The sequence below is a fragment of the Lissotriton helveticus genome, chromosome 12 (genome assembly GCF_964261635.1).
Source record: "Lissotriton helveticus chromosome 12, aLisHel1.1, whole genome shotgun sequence".
Taxonomy (NCBI): Eukaryota; Metazoa; Chordata; class Amphibia; order Caudata; family Salamandridae; genus Lissotriton; species Lissotriton helveticus.
Window position 1 is genome coordinate 731,476,728 of NC_136073.1, and position 19,649 is coordinate 731,496,376.

General features: G+C 44.8%; 1 long non-coding RNA gene across 4 annotated transcripts in view; it reads right to left on the reverse strand.

Moving 5' to 3' along the window:
• LOC144799131 (uncharacterized) overlaps positions 1-19,649 on the reverse strand; it is a 510,047-nt gene that overhangs the window by 358,367 nt on the left and 132,031 nt on the right. The window lies entirely within an intron of this gene.

Consider the following 19,649-nt stretch of genomic DNA (forward strand, 5'->3'; position numbering starts at 1 on the left):
ACATCCTCAAAAATATAGAGAGTTTACACAGAGTGTTTAAGGTTGGGGTATTTCCATCGATACATTTGTACATGAGACCAGAAATTGCTGAAGCATAGCTGGGTCTTCATAATTCGTCGTCTTGTTGTTGTAAGTCACTCTAAAAAGGCATGGGTGGAATAAGCCATAACGAGCATTCAAAGAGCAAAGAGCAGGTCTCATATCCAGAAATTTCTTGCGACGATCTGCAGTACTCTTGGCATAATCCTGTGCAAAGAAGAGGTTGGAACCATTCCAATTGATTTTTCCTTTTTGCTTGGCAGCTTGAAGAACCTTGAGTAGATCGGTATACTCCAAAAAGTACAAAATAACCCCTCTGGGTTTAACTGTTGAAGATGAGGAAGTAGAGATGCGAGAGAGTGGACCCAGGCGATGAGCACGTTGGATGTTTAAAGTTGGAGAATTTGGAAGACCAAGAAGAGTAGGCAAAAATGATTGAAAAAAGGATATGGAATTCGATCCCTCAAGTCCCTCTGCTAGTCCATAAATGCGAAGATTGTTGCGTCTGTTTCGATTTTCTAAATTTTCCAACTGTTGCTTGAGGTTTTGAATCTCTCTCTGCATATTAGGAACTTGATCAGTAAGAGCTTTAACTGAAGAAATGTTTTTTTCAAGGTGATCCACTTTTTGCTTCAAGGCTTTGAAGGCGAGCATTAGTATCTGCCATGTAGGGTTTGAGTGAACGGATTTCCTCCAATAGAAGCTCCATAGAAATAGAGGAAGCTGTATTAGTAGGAGAAGGGGGATTTGTTTTAACTCATTACCCTGTAGTAGAGGCAGACGCAGAAGGCAGTTTAGACGTATTTTTGAAGTTTGAACAAGAAATATGAGGAGAGGAACACTTCATAGAAAAAGAAACAGAGGCTGCCTCTTCCAAATTCTCTTGCAAAACACTAAAGGGATTAACATCCTTTAAAGACATGTTGGTGGCGTTAACTTGTTGAGAGGAACTGCGATTGTGGCGTGGTGTCGCCATCGAGAAGATGAAGGAAAAATACAAGAATGTAACAAGAGTCAAAAGTCCTAGTAAGTATTCTAAGTAAGTATTTTGAGAGCGAGAAATGATGGTGCAGCAATAAACTGTATGAAGAACAATTCCAGCTAAGCACGAAGAAACCAACTAGATCAATGAAGAAGAAGGACTAATCCAAAGTGGTAGCGTCCGCATAACAGGATTTCAAAATGGACAGACTGGTGAAGGAGCGAATTTGAAAAAGAGCAAAGCGTGTACATTCTTTAAAAGCAGCCTATATCATGAAAGCATTCGTATATAAACGCTGTATATGCACTTACTCAAAGAGAGAATGTTGGCTCCAATGAAAGAAAGAAATATATTAATATGTTGGTGAGGTAAATCCCCACATGAAAATGGTGGCAAAGAAGGATTCTGAACTGTAAAAACTGAGAAAACCAGTCAGAAATAGAATAACATTGTGTCCAAACCTCATTGTAGGCAGAACAATCCACAAAGATACCGGTGCAGAGATGTGCAAGCCATAATCAGGAGGATTTGTGAAAGAATAGTAAGCAGTGTTTGCTAGGGCAATAGAGGAGAAAAATGGCGGTAGCGGCTCAGGTGCAATCAGTCTATGCCGAGGAAGTGGAAAAAAGCATGTCGTTGCTCACCTCCGTCGGTAAAGAAGACACCAATGTTGACAGCAGGTTTTCCGGTTGTCAAAAATGCGTGTTTGGAGACCGCGTACTCGTTGTGAGCAATCGGAAGCCTCCCGTCGCAACTACGTTCCTGCAGAAATCCCCGGACCAGCGGGCATTTCTGTCGGCGCTGAGACCACGCCCCCATTGTAGTCTCACCTCTAACAATGGGCTTCCTCCTCTTCACCGACGTCAGGTTACTATCCTGGAAAGCATGTGCTTTCCGCATTAGCAGTACGATTATAGATTATTCACTTAGAAGGGTTGCACTGCCCTCAGCTGGTGGCCACTGGTACTTGCAGATCGGCAGAGAGAACTTGAGGTACATTGCACAAAGTAACATTTTATATAAACATTGCAGAGAAGTAGCAAACATGGACCAATTGCCCTTCAGCACCTTTTTTGCTGCTTACGGAATAAGAAATGGTGCAAACAGATTTTCCTCCTGAAACTGCCCCAAAACTATTTTTGTAGGAAGGCCAAAACGTAGAATACAGATTTTAAAATAATTGTCTCGCTATATGGCCAATATATGGCTTATTTATAACATATATGTTTAGGGAGGTTTGGGGGGCTTACACATGCGTTTTTATTGGGGGGGGTTTGCCAAAGATTGTAATAATATATGTTCAGTCGGATCACAGAAGTACGCCCTAATATAGATTAATTTCAATTTCAAATAATCTTTATTCGGATAAGAATAGCCATAAAAGTACAATTCGTCACTACCAAAACAGATACAATAAATGTTAAAAACATATAAATATACATTATCATCCAATACAAATACACAATACAGAGATAAAAACATGATAAAAAAAAGGGTTGGATGGGCCTTAGCACTAGCAGCTTAAATGGCATTGTGCAAAATGTGAATCGGAAAACAATTTGTACACATCAACCAAGGGTTTCAAGTAAAGTGCGATAATGTGCAATCGGGCTTGGCAATGCAAACGATTTTAGATAGATCTGTGCAAAGTCAGCAATAATTTACATGAAAATACATTGATATTCAATGAAACAACGATAACTTCCGAGTAGATCCGCAAATTATTGTACACAGGGGCAACGTACGACAAAGTAAAAATGATGGTTAAAAACAAGGTAATGGGTGCATACAACATTAAAATTCATACATTGAAGTGCGAGAACGTACTGCAGCTTGGAGGAATGTGCTTACTCGAAAAATCAGATCATCGCTTCCTAGTTTTAGTATTTCAAGATATGCAAATTCAAAGTCCATGGTAGCCCGAGCTTTGAAATATGGGGCGAGGTACCGTTTAGTATAATTTACATAAAATTTACAAAAAAGTAAAAAATGTAACAGAGTTTGTTTGCTACCAGTGCCACAGGGGCAGTTCAATTGCTCTAAATTATTATTAAAGCCTATTGGACAGCAAAGTGAATATTTAATGCTTCCATCCCTGAGGCGATAAAGTAGACTCCTTTTCCATCTCTCCATATGCTTCCTAAGATATTGTTGTGGCATGTGATGTAGGGTACTTGGTGTCTCCAAAAGGGGCATGTATCTAGCAATCGATGGTTTAGGATGCTCAATATCTTGTCTTTCTTTACGATACAGGTTGTAAAGTGCCCCCCTGGCTGATCTTATGTTTATACCTTCCGCTGCTGACGGGCGTAAAAAAATTTGCTCCATGTTCACGCTAGCTAAACTATTTTTTACTGCGGCTAGCCAGGGAATACAGCCACCTTTGTCGCACTTGAGGCAATCTATGATTATTTCTCTTGTTAAAATTGTCGCTGGATTCTGTCATATTTTCAACCAGAATATCGCTGGGCGTGACCTAATAAAATCCTCCACGTATTGTAGATTCAATTCCTTGTGGCATATATAATTGGAAGATGATATTAGCGCACCAAGGATTTTCCTACAGAATCTGTTCTCTTCAATTTGAATGCCACTACAAATCGCATGCCCCCAGACTTCAGCACCATAAGTAGCCGTTGGTACACATTGCGATTTGTATATCTGGATCAATGGTACCACTGCCTCAGATTGTCTAGGTTGCCGAAGACTGATAATAGAATTTACCGCTTTGGTAAGTTTACTTCTTCCATGGGCCGTGTGGGCTTTCCATGAACCAGATTCTGAAAAACTAAGCTCAAATAGGGGAAAGTGCTAGTGCATGTCAACAGTTTGCTGCCCGCTGAAATTGATTTGATACAGTGTTTTTTCGGCCCACAACTCATTATATAAGACTTTTTAAAATTTGTGAAAAGATCAAGATCTGCCATATGGGACACGAATCCCTTGACTAAAGTGCGAAGTGCGTTGGGCGTGCGACCCATAAGAACCGCATCATCTGTGTATAAAAGCACGGGCAGTAGTTTGCCATTAATTTTGGGTACATCACTAGACATTTTTGACAGGGAGTTATGTAATTCATTTATATAAAGGATAAAAAGCAGAGGGGCCAGGACACAACCTTGTCTGACCCCTCGGCCAATGGTAATGTCCCCAGAAACTTCCCCGTCATTACTTATCCTCACCCGTGCCTTCAGATCCCTGTGCAAATACGCCAAAAAACAAACCAATGCCTCATCGAACCCATAGTTTAAAAGAATTTCCCATAAACGTGATCTGTTAACAAAATCAAATGCTGAGGATAAATCCATAAAACCCAAATAAAGGGGAGCTTTTTGTGCAACCGTATATTTCCTCAAGATAAGATTCAAGTTTAGGCACTGTTCCACAGTTCCAACGTTGCTTCTAAAGTCCAGCTGGCAACAATTTAAAATATGGTTGTCTTCGCCCAATTCCTAATTCTGTTAAAGACAACCCTGGCAAGGATCTTCAAGGTGTTATCTATCAAAGAGATGGGGCGGTAACAGCTGGGGTTGGATCGATTCCCTTTTTTAAAAATGGGCACGATAATACTAGTCGACCAAGTGCTCGAGATGGTTGCATTAGTCAAATTATTAAAAACATTACACAAAAGGGGAGCCCAAAAGTCCGGTTCATGTTTTATAATATCAATAGATAGCCCATCCGGGCATGGTGCTTTATTCCCTAGACGTTGTTGTATAGCCTCTTCAACTTCAGATATTGTTATAGTGACCTTTAGGACTTGGGTACAAATATTATTGCTGGTAGTTAAGGAAGCGGTATTAATTCCAGAAAAATGCTCCTCCCATAGCTCGCTAGATATGTTACAGCTTATGGGGGTGATATTTGTATCCATGGACTTCATGCTTTTAACTTCCTTCCAGAATCCATTTGTATCCTTTAAGGAAGCAGCCTTGGCTAGATTATCCCAGCGTACTTTCAGTAACTCATCTGAGCGTGTCTTAGTAGCTTTCTTGTAGCAGGCTCTTAATGATCTAACTAGAGTTATATCCCTGGGTGAAGCCGCTAATGCTTCACGCAGATCTCTATTGGCCCGCGAACAAGAGCTATCAAACCACCTGGGATTCTTGCTTATATTAGTAATAGGTTTAGAGAATATAAGTTTATTGCCAGTGCATAAACCACTGAAAGCCTCAATAATCTCCCCGCCTGTAGAGCTGCTTGACAAACATATACCTACAAGTATGGGATACGTTCTTATCATACGTACAAGGAGAGCTTTATTGTCTATCCCCTTCCATATCAACCTGAGCTTGTCGATAGATACCACCAGGTTTTTAGCCCCTATTTCCCTTTGTGCAATGAATTTAGAGCAAAGTCTAATAGTTGTTAAAATGGGGTTATGGTCGCCTTGGCTAGTACATAAAACCTCAGCCTTTACCAAGAAATTTTCCAATGAGCATGATATAAAAACATAATCTATAATGGATGAACACCCATGTCCTCTATAGGTAGGCAATGGCCCCTCAATTGGGTTTACACCGGCCTTTTCCATTACATTAATTAAATTACGAGGGGATAGAAAATTACAAAGTTCCTCCCCTCTTCTGCATGGGATCACACTAACTGGGGTAATGATGGTATTATCAATAGCACTAAGCAATCGAGCATTAAAATCCCCAGCTAAGAGTATTCCATCTATTTTACCATACCTCTGTTCATCATTTAATTCATCAATAAATTCAAACAATTTGTTAAAATTTCTATTTGGTAGTGACGTAAAATCTTTGTTATAAAAATTAATTAAACATATCGAAGCCCCCCGTGTGTAAATAATGGCTTGGAAATTTATATTGATACCTTCTTTCTCCGTTTACGAAGCCTGATGAAAAGCGAAAGCTCGCTTTTCTATCATCAATATATGTTGGGACCTGACTGCAACCAATTTTTATTTCGTGTAAACGATCCTAATTACTACAAAAGAGTAAAATTCAAGACAGCTAGACAAATTAAAAAAATTTGGGATGAAATTATGATTATTGATAACATTTCTTTCTTTAATGCTGAGCTTCGATTATGGGGCAATCCAGGCTTACCTGATATTTTCTCGGATGGGGTAGGAAATCTTTGGGCCAGACACAGTATTAATACTTTGGGTGACTTATATGGACCGCATGGGTTTATGGATTTTAATACATTAAAACTTACTTACGAACTAAACAATGATATGTATTTTAAATACATTCAAATACGAGACTACTTGCACTGTAAAATGAAAATAGCCGAAGTGGTTCAGTCAGATACATTAAGATGTTTATACTCAGACAAAACAAAATCACTTATCAGCTTGGGCTATGGATATTTAATACTAGGCAAAATTGATGATACTGTGAAAATAGCAGCTAAATGGTCATCAAGGCTGGAAATGAACATTAACCCCACACAGATATCTCTTTCGCTATGCCATATAAACTCAATAGTCCAGTCCTCTAACCTGAAGCTACAGCTCTATAGAACTATAACGCAGCTATACTATACTCCTCAAAGAATTTATAGCTGGGTACCGAGGGCCCGATCTAACGACAGAACAAAATGCCCGAAATGTGATATGGATGCAGCAGGTATAGAACATATGCTTTTTTTGTGCCCGGTGTTATCTTCATATTGGAAGGGGATAATGGATGTCCTAGCTAGTAAACAAATTATTACTCCAACTCTTACAGCACACTTGGTCTTACTTGATATCCAGGATGTCAACTGTCAATACAAAGATTTAATAACCATAATATTTGCATGTGCTAGGTTAGTTATTGCAAGATCATGGATATTAAAAGAACCTCCGAATGTTATCGAATGGTGGACCGTGATAAACGAAATAAGTGTAATGGAACTCTCGTTAGCTAAACTCAGAGGTCCCAAGGCTTTGAAAAAGAAGGAAAAAATTTGGCGAAACTTCTTCGACCTGCAAAATCTCTTACTTATTGAGACCAGGAACATTTGTGTTTACTTCTCTTGTAAATTTATACTTTCTCTTCTAATATGTAATTGCGGATCCTCTGTCTTTGATGCAACTTATTGGTTTAATTGAAAACTATTTCTTTTTTATCTGTTTACTTTATGCTACGAGAATTGTACTAAGTTGTCTTTCTTGCAATAATAAAAAAAAAAAAAGGAAATTTATATTGTTTGTCATTACAGGTTTTATACTGCCCTCAGCCGATATTTGTAACCATATTGATAACCCCCGCTTGGTTGACCTGTTTTTGGTCTATCTACAATACTAGTATGACACACGAACCCTTCTAAAAACAATTAATTTGTGCACCACGTCTCCTGGAACATCAAGATGTCGTAAGTACTAACCAAGTCAACCCACTCTATGGAATTCAGCTAAGATCTTAACCCTGCTATATTACAGCTTAGAACATTTAAATTCAGATCTGAAGTTGTGGGTTCGCTAGCACCTATACATGTTATTAAGGGATCTGCTGTCTCAGATATATTAAAGGATTGGTGATTCGGTAGTCAATCCTGGCTCTCCAAACTGGACAGCGCGGCAAACCGATTGTGTAAGTTTCATGTCGGCGTAAAGGGATTGCGTGGGCCCTCTGAGCAAGGCAAAACAGTAAACCGATTCTGTGTGTTCCATGTTGGTATAGGGGGATTACAAGGGCCTAATGGGAGTTTGTAAAAAAAGCCCAATGGTAAAGATTGTATATGGGTTGGGACAGTATAAAAGTTAACTTGTGCTTGCAGTAGCCATTTCACCAAAGGGGGGCATCTAAAATGTATAATTATACAATCACCACGGATATTCTTTTCTGAAAATACCACCCAACCTACACGTCGCACCATTAAGATCTAATTGGCGTACTCGGATGTATGACATTACAACGCATGCTTTTACATCGCATGCTTTTACATCGCAGTTTTTACAACGCATACCATTACAACGCATAGCACTTTGGGGTGCTGGATAGTGAATAGTTTAATTTACTATTCCAACTCCAGTCCCCGTGGATAGTAGGGAAGGTGTTGGATAGTAAATTAAATCTATTCCCTATCCTAGAGCGCCCCCCAGCACAATGCTTCGTAATGGTTTGCGTTGTAAAAGTTGCGATGTAAAAGCACTGCATGGTAAAAATTGCGTTGTAAAGGATGTTTCCTGCGTACTCCATCCCTTTATATTTTATTAAGCAATCAATACTCTTGTTTTTAAGTTGTTCCCAAGATTCCGTTTGGTCTTTCTTCAAGGGAGGGACGCCGGCTAGAATTACAACGTATGGGCAGGCTTCTGGGGGTAAACTAAGAACATCTTTAGCCAAAATATGAATATCTTTCGGAGCAGTTGCTCCACCTATGGGCACAGAGACCGATAATGGGGGAGAAGCTGACACTGGGATCCGTGGCTGACTATTACTAATGGTCCCATTGCCAACTGCTGCCGCATTTGGTAAGGGCATCAGAATGGGAGTGGATTTAGGAGGGTGACTATCCTTAGAATTGCCGCACTTGTCACAAGCAGCGTTAGCAATTAGGGGTGTACAGGTACCACTTGCCCTAGACATGCCCTGGTCAGTTGCTCCCATTTGTTTATTGCCCCCCACAATTTTATCAGCAATGGTGACTTTATTTTTCTTTGTGTCAGGTTTTTTAACCAAATTTTCCAGTCTGTCCAACCGTTTAAAGAAAGCATTAAATTGTTTATCTATTAATGTTTTTAATCGATCATAAACCGAGTCCGTTATGGTATCAATTAAAAAGTCCCCCGGTCTTCCCTGTATGCCATATGTGATCATATGGTCAGTTTGTGTATGGGCCGAGTTGATACCATCTGCAACAGTGGTCAAATTCACGGTATTATTCGATGTTTGCTCCGTTTGGCTCATTGTGACAGCAATCGGTCCTCGCTTCCTCATACTTTGCGGGGTAGGTTGAGTTTTTGCCTTCCCTGGACCGAAAACAAGCTTCCGAGGACCGGTTTCTGGCATTACAGCCGTCTTCAGCCCGGCTTGCTTGAATCCAGTGGCAAAGTGAGCAAGGGACTCACGTCTGAGCATACCCTGCCACACTTATGGCGGCCAAAAGCGGTACAAAAGGGGGTGGTGATGGAAGCTTATTTCCGGTCCAGGGAAGGCATGGCTTGGCAGTTCGGGCTGGACTGTTCCCATGAGGCACAGGGTCAGACTGATTTGCATATAGCCATGTCTGAACTGGGGTGGCAGAGTGGGCTAAAGAACGGTGATGGATCAAACCCAGATCATTTGACTGGGTGTGAGTGTTTGATTGGTTCTGATGCTCCGTCCATCACCACCCCCTTTTGTACCGCTTTCAAGTTCCACAGCATATTATGTCTATTTAGCAGTGTGTACAACTAAAGTTTCATACTATATTCATTAATTCTTTCAAACATATATATTTTTAAATTGTTACCACTTATTTATCGTAATTTGTACAACACTGTGTTTGGACGTGCTCGGAAAACAGCAGCATCTGATGCAGGAAAGCGGAGAAAAAAATATATAATCCGAAAACACACGGAGAAGTAAACAGCTGCTTTATAGTAGCTGCAAAGTGCACCACAATTGACAACGACCTTTGCAAACAAAGCTCTACGTCACCAATTAAGCCGTCATGATTTACAAACCAGGAGGAAGACAGACTTCCGTTTTTCGACAAAGTGCAATCACTGACACAATTTCCATTGCTCCAGAGTGTCGATAAGATCACTCTAAGTGACTTCAAAATACAAAGTTTTCCAAAATGCACGCCTCAAGCTATGGAACCCAACAACATGCATTTACATAATACCTTTCTGCCACGCTGTCCCAACACACATTACACAAACAGCTGACTGTCCCTGCTCTGTGAGCACTGTCTTCCTGGTGGCCGCTGAATGAACCTTACCGTGAGTGTGACGGGCCACTCCCACGAGGTCCACTGCAGTCTCCCTTGGCCGGGTTCAGCAATATTAAATTCACATTGGGCGGCAGCCACCAAATCTTGCCTCACACTACAGCGCGGGCGGACATGCCCTAGGAGCAGCAACAGTAGTAGGACGTGACATCCCCTGCAGCGCACCGGCCAATTGTATCAAACAACCTGACTGGGCCCAGCCCTAAATCAGGTTGTCTGAATCAGAGCCGGGTGGCGCCGCAGAATAATCCCATAAAGATACAGTGTTGCACGGTGAGACTGCCAGCGGTGCCTTAGCTTTGCTGGGAGCCCCCAAGCTTGCGGGAGCATTGCTCACAGGGCACAAGGCAGGGCGCTGCCAGCCACCTACCACACACAGAGCCTTCCATAGCACTTCACAGTGACAGCTGACATATCTGCAGAAATGCATGACAATGCATTTCCGTGCGGTGATGCGGAGCACCACACTGAAATGCGTTAGCATCACGCCTGATGCATGATACTTGGCAGGACTGATGCATGGTAGCAAACAATCCTGCAATTCAGCGCATCCCATTATTGTTTCATGTTCTCAAGAATTTTGGGTTAGATGTACGTAGCACTGGTCAAAAAATACTGGTCTCAATTTACAAGCACTATTTTTGCGACAAGTGTGATATTTTGCAAACTGACCTATGCACAATAGGTTGGTTTGCAAAAATACCAATTCCAAGTGGGTCGCAATTCTACCTACCTCATGAACAGCCACGGCCCATGCAGGTAGGAGCATCCACTCATGAAATCCTCACCCTCCTCAACCAGGGCCAAACGGCAGCCCTCATCCTGCTGTACCTATCTGCAACCTTCGACACCGTCTCCATCGCACACTAACCACTAGACTCCACAACGCCGGCACCAGAGGAAAGGCCCTAGACAGGATGCGGTCATTCCTCACAGGCAGAACACAGAGAGTAAGATTCCCACCCTACCTCTCAGACCTGAAGAGCCCATAGGCAGAGTACCCCAAGGATCCTCCCTCAGCCCCACGCTGTTCAACATCTACAAGGTCCCCCTCTATACCATCGTCAGAAACCACAGGCTCAACACTGTCTCCTACGCCAATGACACCCAGCTCACCCTCTTCCTCACCAAAGAACCCATTATCACCAGGCACAACTTCCAAGAAGGGATGAAAGTCGTTGCAACCTGGATGAAGAACAACGGCCTGAAACTCATCTCAGAGAAAACAGAAGTTCTCATCCTCTGCTCCACCCTCTCAGCTTGGCACGCCACCTGGTGGCCCCCCATTCTCGGAAACCCACCCATCCCAACAGACCATGCACGTAACCTCGGCTTCATACTGGACTCATCGCTCACTATGAAACCCCAAGTTCAATGCCCTCTCCTCAGCCTGTTTTAACACCCTCTGCATACTTTGTAAAACATTCAAATAGATCCCCTCCAAATCCAAAAAAACAACCAAAAACGCCCTCATCACCAGCAGACTAGACTACGGCAATGCCGTCTATGCCGGTATTCAACAAAAAACTTCTCCGCAAGCTCAAGACCGTCCAGAACGCCACAGCCAGATTAATCCTTAAAATCCCCAGGCACTACCACATCACCCAACACCTCCGCGATCTGCACTGGCTCCCCGTCGAAAGAAGGATAACTTTCAAGCTGCTCACACATGAGTACAAAAGGCCCTCCACAACATTGTACCACAATACCTCAACAACCGCCTCCCCTTCCACACCCCAAGAGAAACCTCTGTTCAGCCAACCTCGCCCTGGCCACCATCCCACGCTTCTACAGGAACAGAGCGGGTGGAAAGTTGTTCTCCTACCTCGCAGCCAAGACCTGGAACGACCTCCACCTCCGGCAAATCCCCAGTGTTGGACCCGGCCCTTTTGGCAGGTTCACCCCGAGACTTTTTGCTTTTTCCTAGCCTGTTTCTGTGACCTGGTGTTGGTGATTTTAGGCCTTGGAGCACTTTTTCACTGTGGTACAGTGTAAAGTGCGTGAGCTCTCTGTGTATGTGTGGTGAGTGACCTGCCCTCCCATAGGAATGAATGGGGAATATGTATGCCCATGGTAGTTCCTGATGTGTGGGGAGTGCAGGGTCGAGTTTGATATGTGCGAACTCGTGAGATTGAATGCTGCGTAATGGTGTATGCGGCATGATTGTGTCTAGTGTAGAAGTGCCACTTTTAGAAGTTGGCATATTTGTGTAATTTGTGCCTGGCGTGTGATTGGCTGGTGAGCCTGGCCCAAGAGTGCCTGGGCCTGCTTGTGGATTGACTGTCTGGTTTGAGGGTGACAGGGGCTGCAGAGCCCCCAGGAGGTTGTCTGAGTCAGGCCGTGGATGAAAGGCTGCATCTGCTGCCAGGGAAGTGGGAGGAGATAGCACCTAGGAGTAAATAGGGCTGTGCCTGCCTGCCACAATGCTGGCTCCACCTCCTGCTGGGCGACTGTCGCCTCTGCCCCTCACACTGAAAGGAGTTCCCTATAACCAGTTCTAGCTGGTTCTCACAATGCCTGCACCCTTTAGACAAAGGATTTTGGGTATAAAAAGGGGCTGTGTCCCCTTCCAAAATGTTCTTGTTTCTAACTTGAATCTGCCAGGGGCGTGCTGCTGCTTGGGCCCAGGGGAATCCCTGGGCCCTGCCCAGCCCCTGGATACCTGATGGATGCCTGGAGGACTTCTGGGGGACCCCTCTGCCTTGCCTGGGCTGATTGGGGGACTTTGCTTTGCCCTGGGATCCTTGGGACCTTCTTCCTATCCCCCCAGGACTTTGCTGCATCCCTTGAAGGACTCTGCTGGACTTGTTGTTCATAGCGCTGGGGAGCGCTGTATTTGCCCTTAAGCGCTTGAGAGCGCTTTATTTTGTGTCCATAGCGCTGGGAGCGCTTGATCCCTGCCCCTAGCGCTTAAGAGCGCTGTACTGTCGCTGCTAGCGCTGGAGGCGCTCTGATTGCCGATTTTGGTTTAAGTCCCCTGGCAGGTGCCCACCCCGCCAGGGACCTTGCTGTTATTTTTGGGCCCGATCGAGTGCCCACCTCGATTTATTATTTTTTAAAAAGCCGGTGCCCACCCGGCATTTGCCTCCACTTCACCGCTGCTGCCCGGGACGAAGCACCGAAGGGGCCGTGCTGGTATTGGGCCGCTGTGGGGGCTCGTCCCGGTGGGCCGCGCTGCCACTGGCTGGCCGAGGAAGAAGTTGCTGCGCTGCCATTGGCCGACCGGAGGGATTCCTTGGTGATGCTTCCCCGGGCCGCGCCGTGATTGGCTGCCGGCCCGGGGAAGGAGGAAGAATGATGGCGGGCGGTCTACAGGGCTCCTGTGAGCGGAGGGAGCCCTGCAGCGAGAGGAGCGGCATGAGGAGAAGAGCGGAGGGGGCGCGAGGCACATTGCCGGTGCCTGCCCCCACCGCGAACACAGAAGAGCCCCGCTGCCCAGAGAGTCGGTGAGTGGGTGCCGAAGGAGGGGGGGGCTTCGGGGCACATTGCCGGTGCCCGCCCCTCCCCTCTGGTGTGCAGAGCCTGTGGAGGCTGTTTCCGAGTCCACGAGGGACTCCCACGAGAGGGGCAGTTCTCTGATTAAGAGCCTGCGAGGCTCAGAGGGGCCTTACTTGTCCTTGAGCCTAGTGAAAGGCTCCGGGGGCATTTTGATAATTCGAGCCCCCCCCCACCCTCCCCCCTGCGAGGGACTTCCACGAGGCCCCAGAGTTATGTGTCGAGCCTAGAGAGGCTCAGGGGGCCATTTTTGTTTTATTAAAGCCCAGAGAGGCTCCGCAGTGCCACAGTTGATTTACGAGCCCCGCGAGGCTCGAGGTGCCATTGTTTGCAGAGCCTGAGGGCTCCATGGGCCATAATTATTTAAGAGCCTGTGTGGCTCCAACGTTTGGGGCATGTGATATGCCCAGAGCCTGTGTGGCTCCAACGATTGGGCGCAGTTTTGCCCAGAGGGGCTAGTGAGAGCCCCTGTCGCAGTTTTGTTCTCCAGCTGCCCAGCAATTAGTGGGCAACTGCACCGTTTAGGTGCAATTGGAGAGAGAGTCCCTGTGTGGGACAGAGGGGGCACAGTGGTGCCCGGCCTGCTACAGCTGCGCAGCACTTAGTGCCAGCTGCAACGTTTAGGCCCTTGTGATGTTCCCAGGTGCCCAGCAAGTAGTGGGCACCTGCACCGTTTAGGCCCCTGACTTTTGGACTACAGGGCGTCCTAGCCCCAACAAGGCCAGTTGGCCTAGGGACTGCCACAGGTGGTGGCTTATGTAAGGTTTTGCGCAATTGTGTGGTTTTTCCTTGCACCTCTGAATGTTTAGGCATCATGTGCTTTTGCGCTATTGAGTTGTGTTTTTCTTACACTGCACCTCTGAATGTGTTTTTGATGCATCATGTGCCTTATTATTACACCGCTGAATGTATGTTTGATGCATCATGTGTTTTTCCTTCCCTACACCTCTGAATGTTTGATGCATCATGTGTAATGTGTTCTTGCTGACACCCCTAAATGTATTTTATTCTTAGGTGGTTGTGTTTTGCCTAGTATAGTTTATACTAGAGAGGTTATGTGTCCATGCGTGATCTGGGCCTATGGTTATTAGTATTGCATAGTGTGTACCTACCTTTATCAGTCGTTACTGGTTGTGATTTATAACTGTTATTTTGTGCTACAGTGATTTTATATCCTTTTATTCTAATTTCTGACAGTACTTCTATTTCTAAAAGTGTTGATTCGGACAGTGGCCCATGTAGCCCTGTCCTGTAAATAATCCCTTATGAATATTGCCCGTGCCAGTTGGCACGGTGTACATGTGTGATTTCTATCTGATGTGTTTTTACAATACAGAAGTTATTTTTAAATAACCTTGTGTGGAGATCCTTTTGTGGTGTGCCTCGGATGTTGTTACTGTTGTGTGCTTGCGCAAATGCTTTACACATTGCCTCCGAGTTTAGCCTTACTTCTCGTGCCAAGCTACCAAGGGGGTGAGCAGGGGTTATCTTGGCGTGTGACTCCCTTGCCCTGACTAGAATGGTGGTTTCTGCCTGGCTTTGGCGTCAGCCTTAGCCTACCAGAAATAGCCAGTTCTAACACCCAGGCTGCTCCAGTTCAGGAAAGACCTCAAGACCAGGCTCTTCAGATGACCCCAATAGAACTGTACACATCCCACCCCTAGTGCCTTGAGACCCTAAAAGGTGAGTAGTGTGCTTTACAAACCACTGATTGATTGATTGATTGTAAGAGCGGTGGAGTCGGTTGGGGGGGCTGATTTTGACAAACGATGATGTGAGAAGATTAAATAAATAATACCTTTTCCCTCGTCGTCTGCCAAATTTCACCCCCCACCCACCCAGCCCCACCTCCCCACCGCTCTTACCTGCACGAGCCGTGGCTGTTCATGAATAGCAATGAGTCAGGTCTCAACTTGCCACCCACTAGAAATCTCTGCCATTGCCGGTGGACCTACAGACTACCATGTATGTGACTGTTTTTAAACAAAGCATTTTTTTTAATGCAACCTGTTTCCCTATAAGGAAAACAGGATGTGTTTTTAATTTTTTTTTAATATAATCAACATTTTTAAGAGTAAACAGTGGTCCCTCTTTGTAAAGTAGAAAGTGGTCCCTTGCCCCCTAATAAAGGAGAGTGGTCCCTTGAGGACCCCTTTCCTTTTGCAGATGCTTTACCACTATTTTTATGTAGTTGGTAAAGTACTATGGTTCGAGACTAGATTTCAGTTACAAAACATTATTACATACCATCCGATTTGTTATGTGGAAGGAATACCCTAAACATGTCTGTTCCAAATACCAAGTCTGTATTTGGCACAAACCCAAATCGCAAATCGGTAACATATTACCAAATGATATTTGGGTTCCATGCATTAAAAAAAACTATTTGTAGTTGCAAATAGCTGGATACTGTGAATCAGGCTGCTGGCATATACGAAAGGCCTCATATATCTCTCCCTTCGTACTTTAGAAATTCAGGCTGTGTATGAACAATGCTGTGCTCAGTCTTCAAGATGGATGCATGAAAGGGAGTAAGTAGGAAATGTAGGGAGTATGTAGTACTCTGACCTAAGCACCATCTGCCCATCATCCCTCACTGAGAATGAACTATCCATGACTCAAACAATGTTTTTGGCAAAATTCCTTGGTAAACATGACAAAAATTTCCAAAAATGCAAGTAAATAAATATCTTGGTAAAGAACTGATTTGATGTTCTCCACGAAATTCCTACAAATGAAACACACTGATTGATGAATGTGCTGATTATTTACCAGTATTGTCTATTAGTCCGACATTTCCTTTTTCTCGGTACTTACCAATTGAGCTATCTCCACATCCTTCTAGCTGACACTACATCACCTAGCAAAATTTGAAGCAGGCTTCCTCCCACTCACACCGCCCATCCCCTCAGGCTCCTCATATAACTAGAGTGTGAGAAATTGGGTTGTTGGTTGAGGGGGGGGGGGCTTCTCAAGCAACAGCCACAATCCTTGCCGGGGGAACCACAAAGTCACACAATTAACATATGCATAACTCTGTGGTAGCTTGACACAAAAGTAGTCAGGCTTAACTTAGAGGCTAGCATTGATGCAACACTCAAACAGTAATTAAGTGAAAAACAGTACAAGAAAAATCCCACATTAATTTAGAACAAGCATTTGCAATGCAATCAGTCTCGCATTTGTAAAAGTTAGAGCTATTGGCATTGTACATGATTATGTTTTTTTCTTATGTTTTTTGTTTGCCTTGGAGTAAAATAACAGGTTTACCAGCTGACTTTGGAATTGGTGAACTAAGTTCTAGTTCTCAGATTGATCAACTGTCCTGTGCTTTATGTAAATTACCTTTCTTCTCCCTGTTAAAGGGTGACTATCACTGTTAATTAATAGATGTTGTTACTATTCAGCTCAGATGAACTCAATTCATCAGCCTCAGAAAGATGAAATGCTGAGACATTCCTATTGGGATTCAATCATGAAAATCACAAACTACGCCAGGTTTACTATATGATTTAATGTCAGTAGAGACCGCGTTTTCGATGATGTGCATTTAACACAACAGTGCACGCAGGGAGTTGTATTCTTGCTTTAGTTCAACTGAACCAATGCATTCAAACATTTAAAAAAAATGAAATATCTAGAGCTGCCAATGTTGTGTCTTGGACAGTGGCGAGAACTGTTTTATATATAACACTGAGTTACAAACACATGTATGAGCAGATACAGTACCCTGTTGTGCTGCCTTATTGTGTTCAAGTGACTGCCCCGCAGAGCTGCTGCTGCTTTTTGCTCCACATATGCCATTTATATTCGTTACTCATCTATTGCTGTCTGAAAACCACCTAGTCACCACCAGGCGCACAGCAGTCAGTATGCCTCAGAACAGACTACCATAGCCTCATCAACATAGAGTAGCCACATGCACCCTCACTTACACCACGGGAACAGGCCCAACCATGATCGGTGTGAGGCTAAGTGGCATAATGATGCCTCCCATGCAATTCCATAAACTTGAATCTCTTTGTAGCTCTTTCTTTGAGAACACCCCATGTGTTGGCCTTCAAGACTCCACCAGGCCACACGCTTCCTTTCTCAGCACATTACACACAGCTGGACACTTCCCGGCCCGACATTGGTGCACCGAATCCTGAACGCACGCGCCGGTGTGTGCACTGTGATTCGTGTATTCCAGGGCACACTTCAAAAGCAGGGCCACTGGAATTACGCGATTGTGTGGCGATTTTGGCATAGGTATAAATTTGCAGTGTTTGCCACATCCATCATCCTCTGCATAATCTGCAGAATGTGACCAAAAAAATAGTTTCTAGCTCAAACGATTCAAAAGTTATCAAAAAAGCAACGACACATGTAGCCAGACAGTGGACGGACTTTGCAAAGCTGGGCTGGTCACCTTTCTGTAGCTTATTGCTATATTTGGGTCAGGGCACAAGACCTATAAAAAGAAGTGGGGGGACTGACCTAGTTGCAGGCACTATACAAGTGACATCATGACACGTGCCATCCCAGCACATGACGTCACGTCACGTGAGATCTCACATGGCATCACAGGAAGTGGCCTCACTGGAAGACTCTGCATTAGGATGAGTAGCGCTATCAAATAAATAAAATAGCGCTATTTATATTGTTATTTGTGTAAATACTGGGACAGACCATCCCATCTGCCATTCTTACAGTATGTGCTCTTATATACAGGGACTGGAAAAAGTTAAAAGCATGCATCTCTGAAGTGTCTGTGAAGAGATAACAGCTGGACACTTCCCGAACCCGACATTGGTGCTCCGTCCATTATCACCCGCTTTTGTACCGCTTTTGGCCGCCATAAGTGTGGCAGGGTATGCTCAGACGTGAGTCCCTTGCTCACTTTGCCACTGGATTCAAGCAAGCCGGGCTGAAGACGGCTGTAATGCCAGAAACCGGTCCTCGGAAGCTTGTTTCCGGTCCAGGGAGGGCATGGCTTGGCAGTTCGGTCTGGACTGTTCCCATGAGGCACAGGGTCAGACTGATTTGCATATAGCCATGTCTGAACTGGGATGGCAGAGTGGGCTAAAGAACGGTGATGGATTAAACCCAGATCTTTTGACTGGGTGTGAGTGTTTGATTGGTTCAGATGCTCCGTCCATTATCACCCCCTTTTGTACCGCTTTTGTCCGCCATAAGTGTGGCAGGGTATGCTCAGACGTGAGTCCCTTTCTCACTTTGCCACTGGATTCAAGCAAGCCGGGCTGAAGACGGCTGTAATGCCAGAAACCGGTCCTCGGAAGCTTGTTTCCGGTCCAGGGAAGGCATGGCTTGGCAGTTCGGGCTGGACTGTTCCCATGAGGCACAGGGTCAGACTGATTTGCATATAGCCATGTCTGAACTGGGGTGGCAGAGTGGGCTAAAGAACGGTGATGGATTAAACCCAGATCTTTTGACTGGGTGTGAGTGTTTGATTGGTTCAGATGCTCCGTCCATTATCACCCCCTTTTGTACTGCTTTTGGCCCCCATAAGTGTGGCAGGGTATGCTCAGACGTGAGTCCCTTGCTCACTTTGCCACTGGATTCAAGCAAGCCGGGCTGAAGACGGCTGTAATGCCAGAAACCAGTCCTCGGAAGCTTGTTTCCGGTCCAGGGAAGGCATGGCTTGGCAGTTCGGGCTGGACTGTTCCCATGATGCATAGGGTCAGACTGATTTGCATATAGCCATGTCTGAACTGGGGTGGCAGAGTGGGCTAAAGAACGGTTATGGATTAAACCCAGATCTTTTGACTGGGTGTGAGTGTTTGATTGGTTCAGATGCTCCGTCCATTATCACTCCCTTTTGTACCGCTTTTGGCCGCCATAAGTGTGGCAGGGTATGCTCAGACGTGAGTCCCTTGCTCAGTTTGCCTCTGGATTCAAGCAAGCCGGGCTGAAGACGGCTGTAATGCCAGAAACCGGTCCTCGGAAGCTTGTTTCCGGTCCAGGGAAGGCATGGCTTGGCAGTTCGGGCTGGACTGTTCCCATGAGGCACAGGGTCAGACTGATTTGCATATAGCCATGTCTGAACTGGGGTGGCAGAGTGGGCTAAAGAACGGTGATGGATTAAACCCAAATCTTTTGACTGGGTGTGAGAGTTTGATGGGCTCAGATGCTCCGTCCATTATCACCCCCTTTTGTACCGAGAATGAAAAGCAGACAACGTGTTGGAGCAGCTGAACGTGTCCTGGTGTCTGAAAATGACACCGGGACAAGTTCA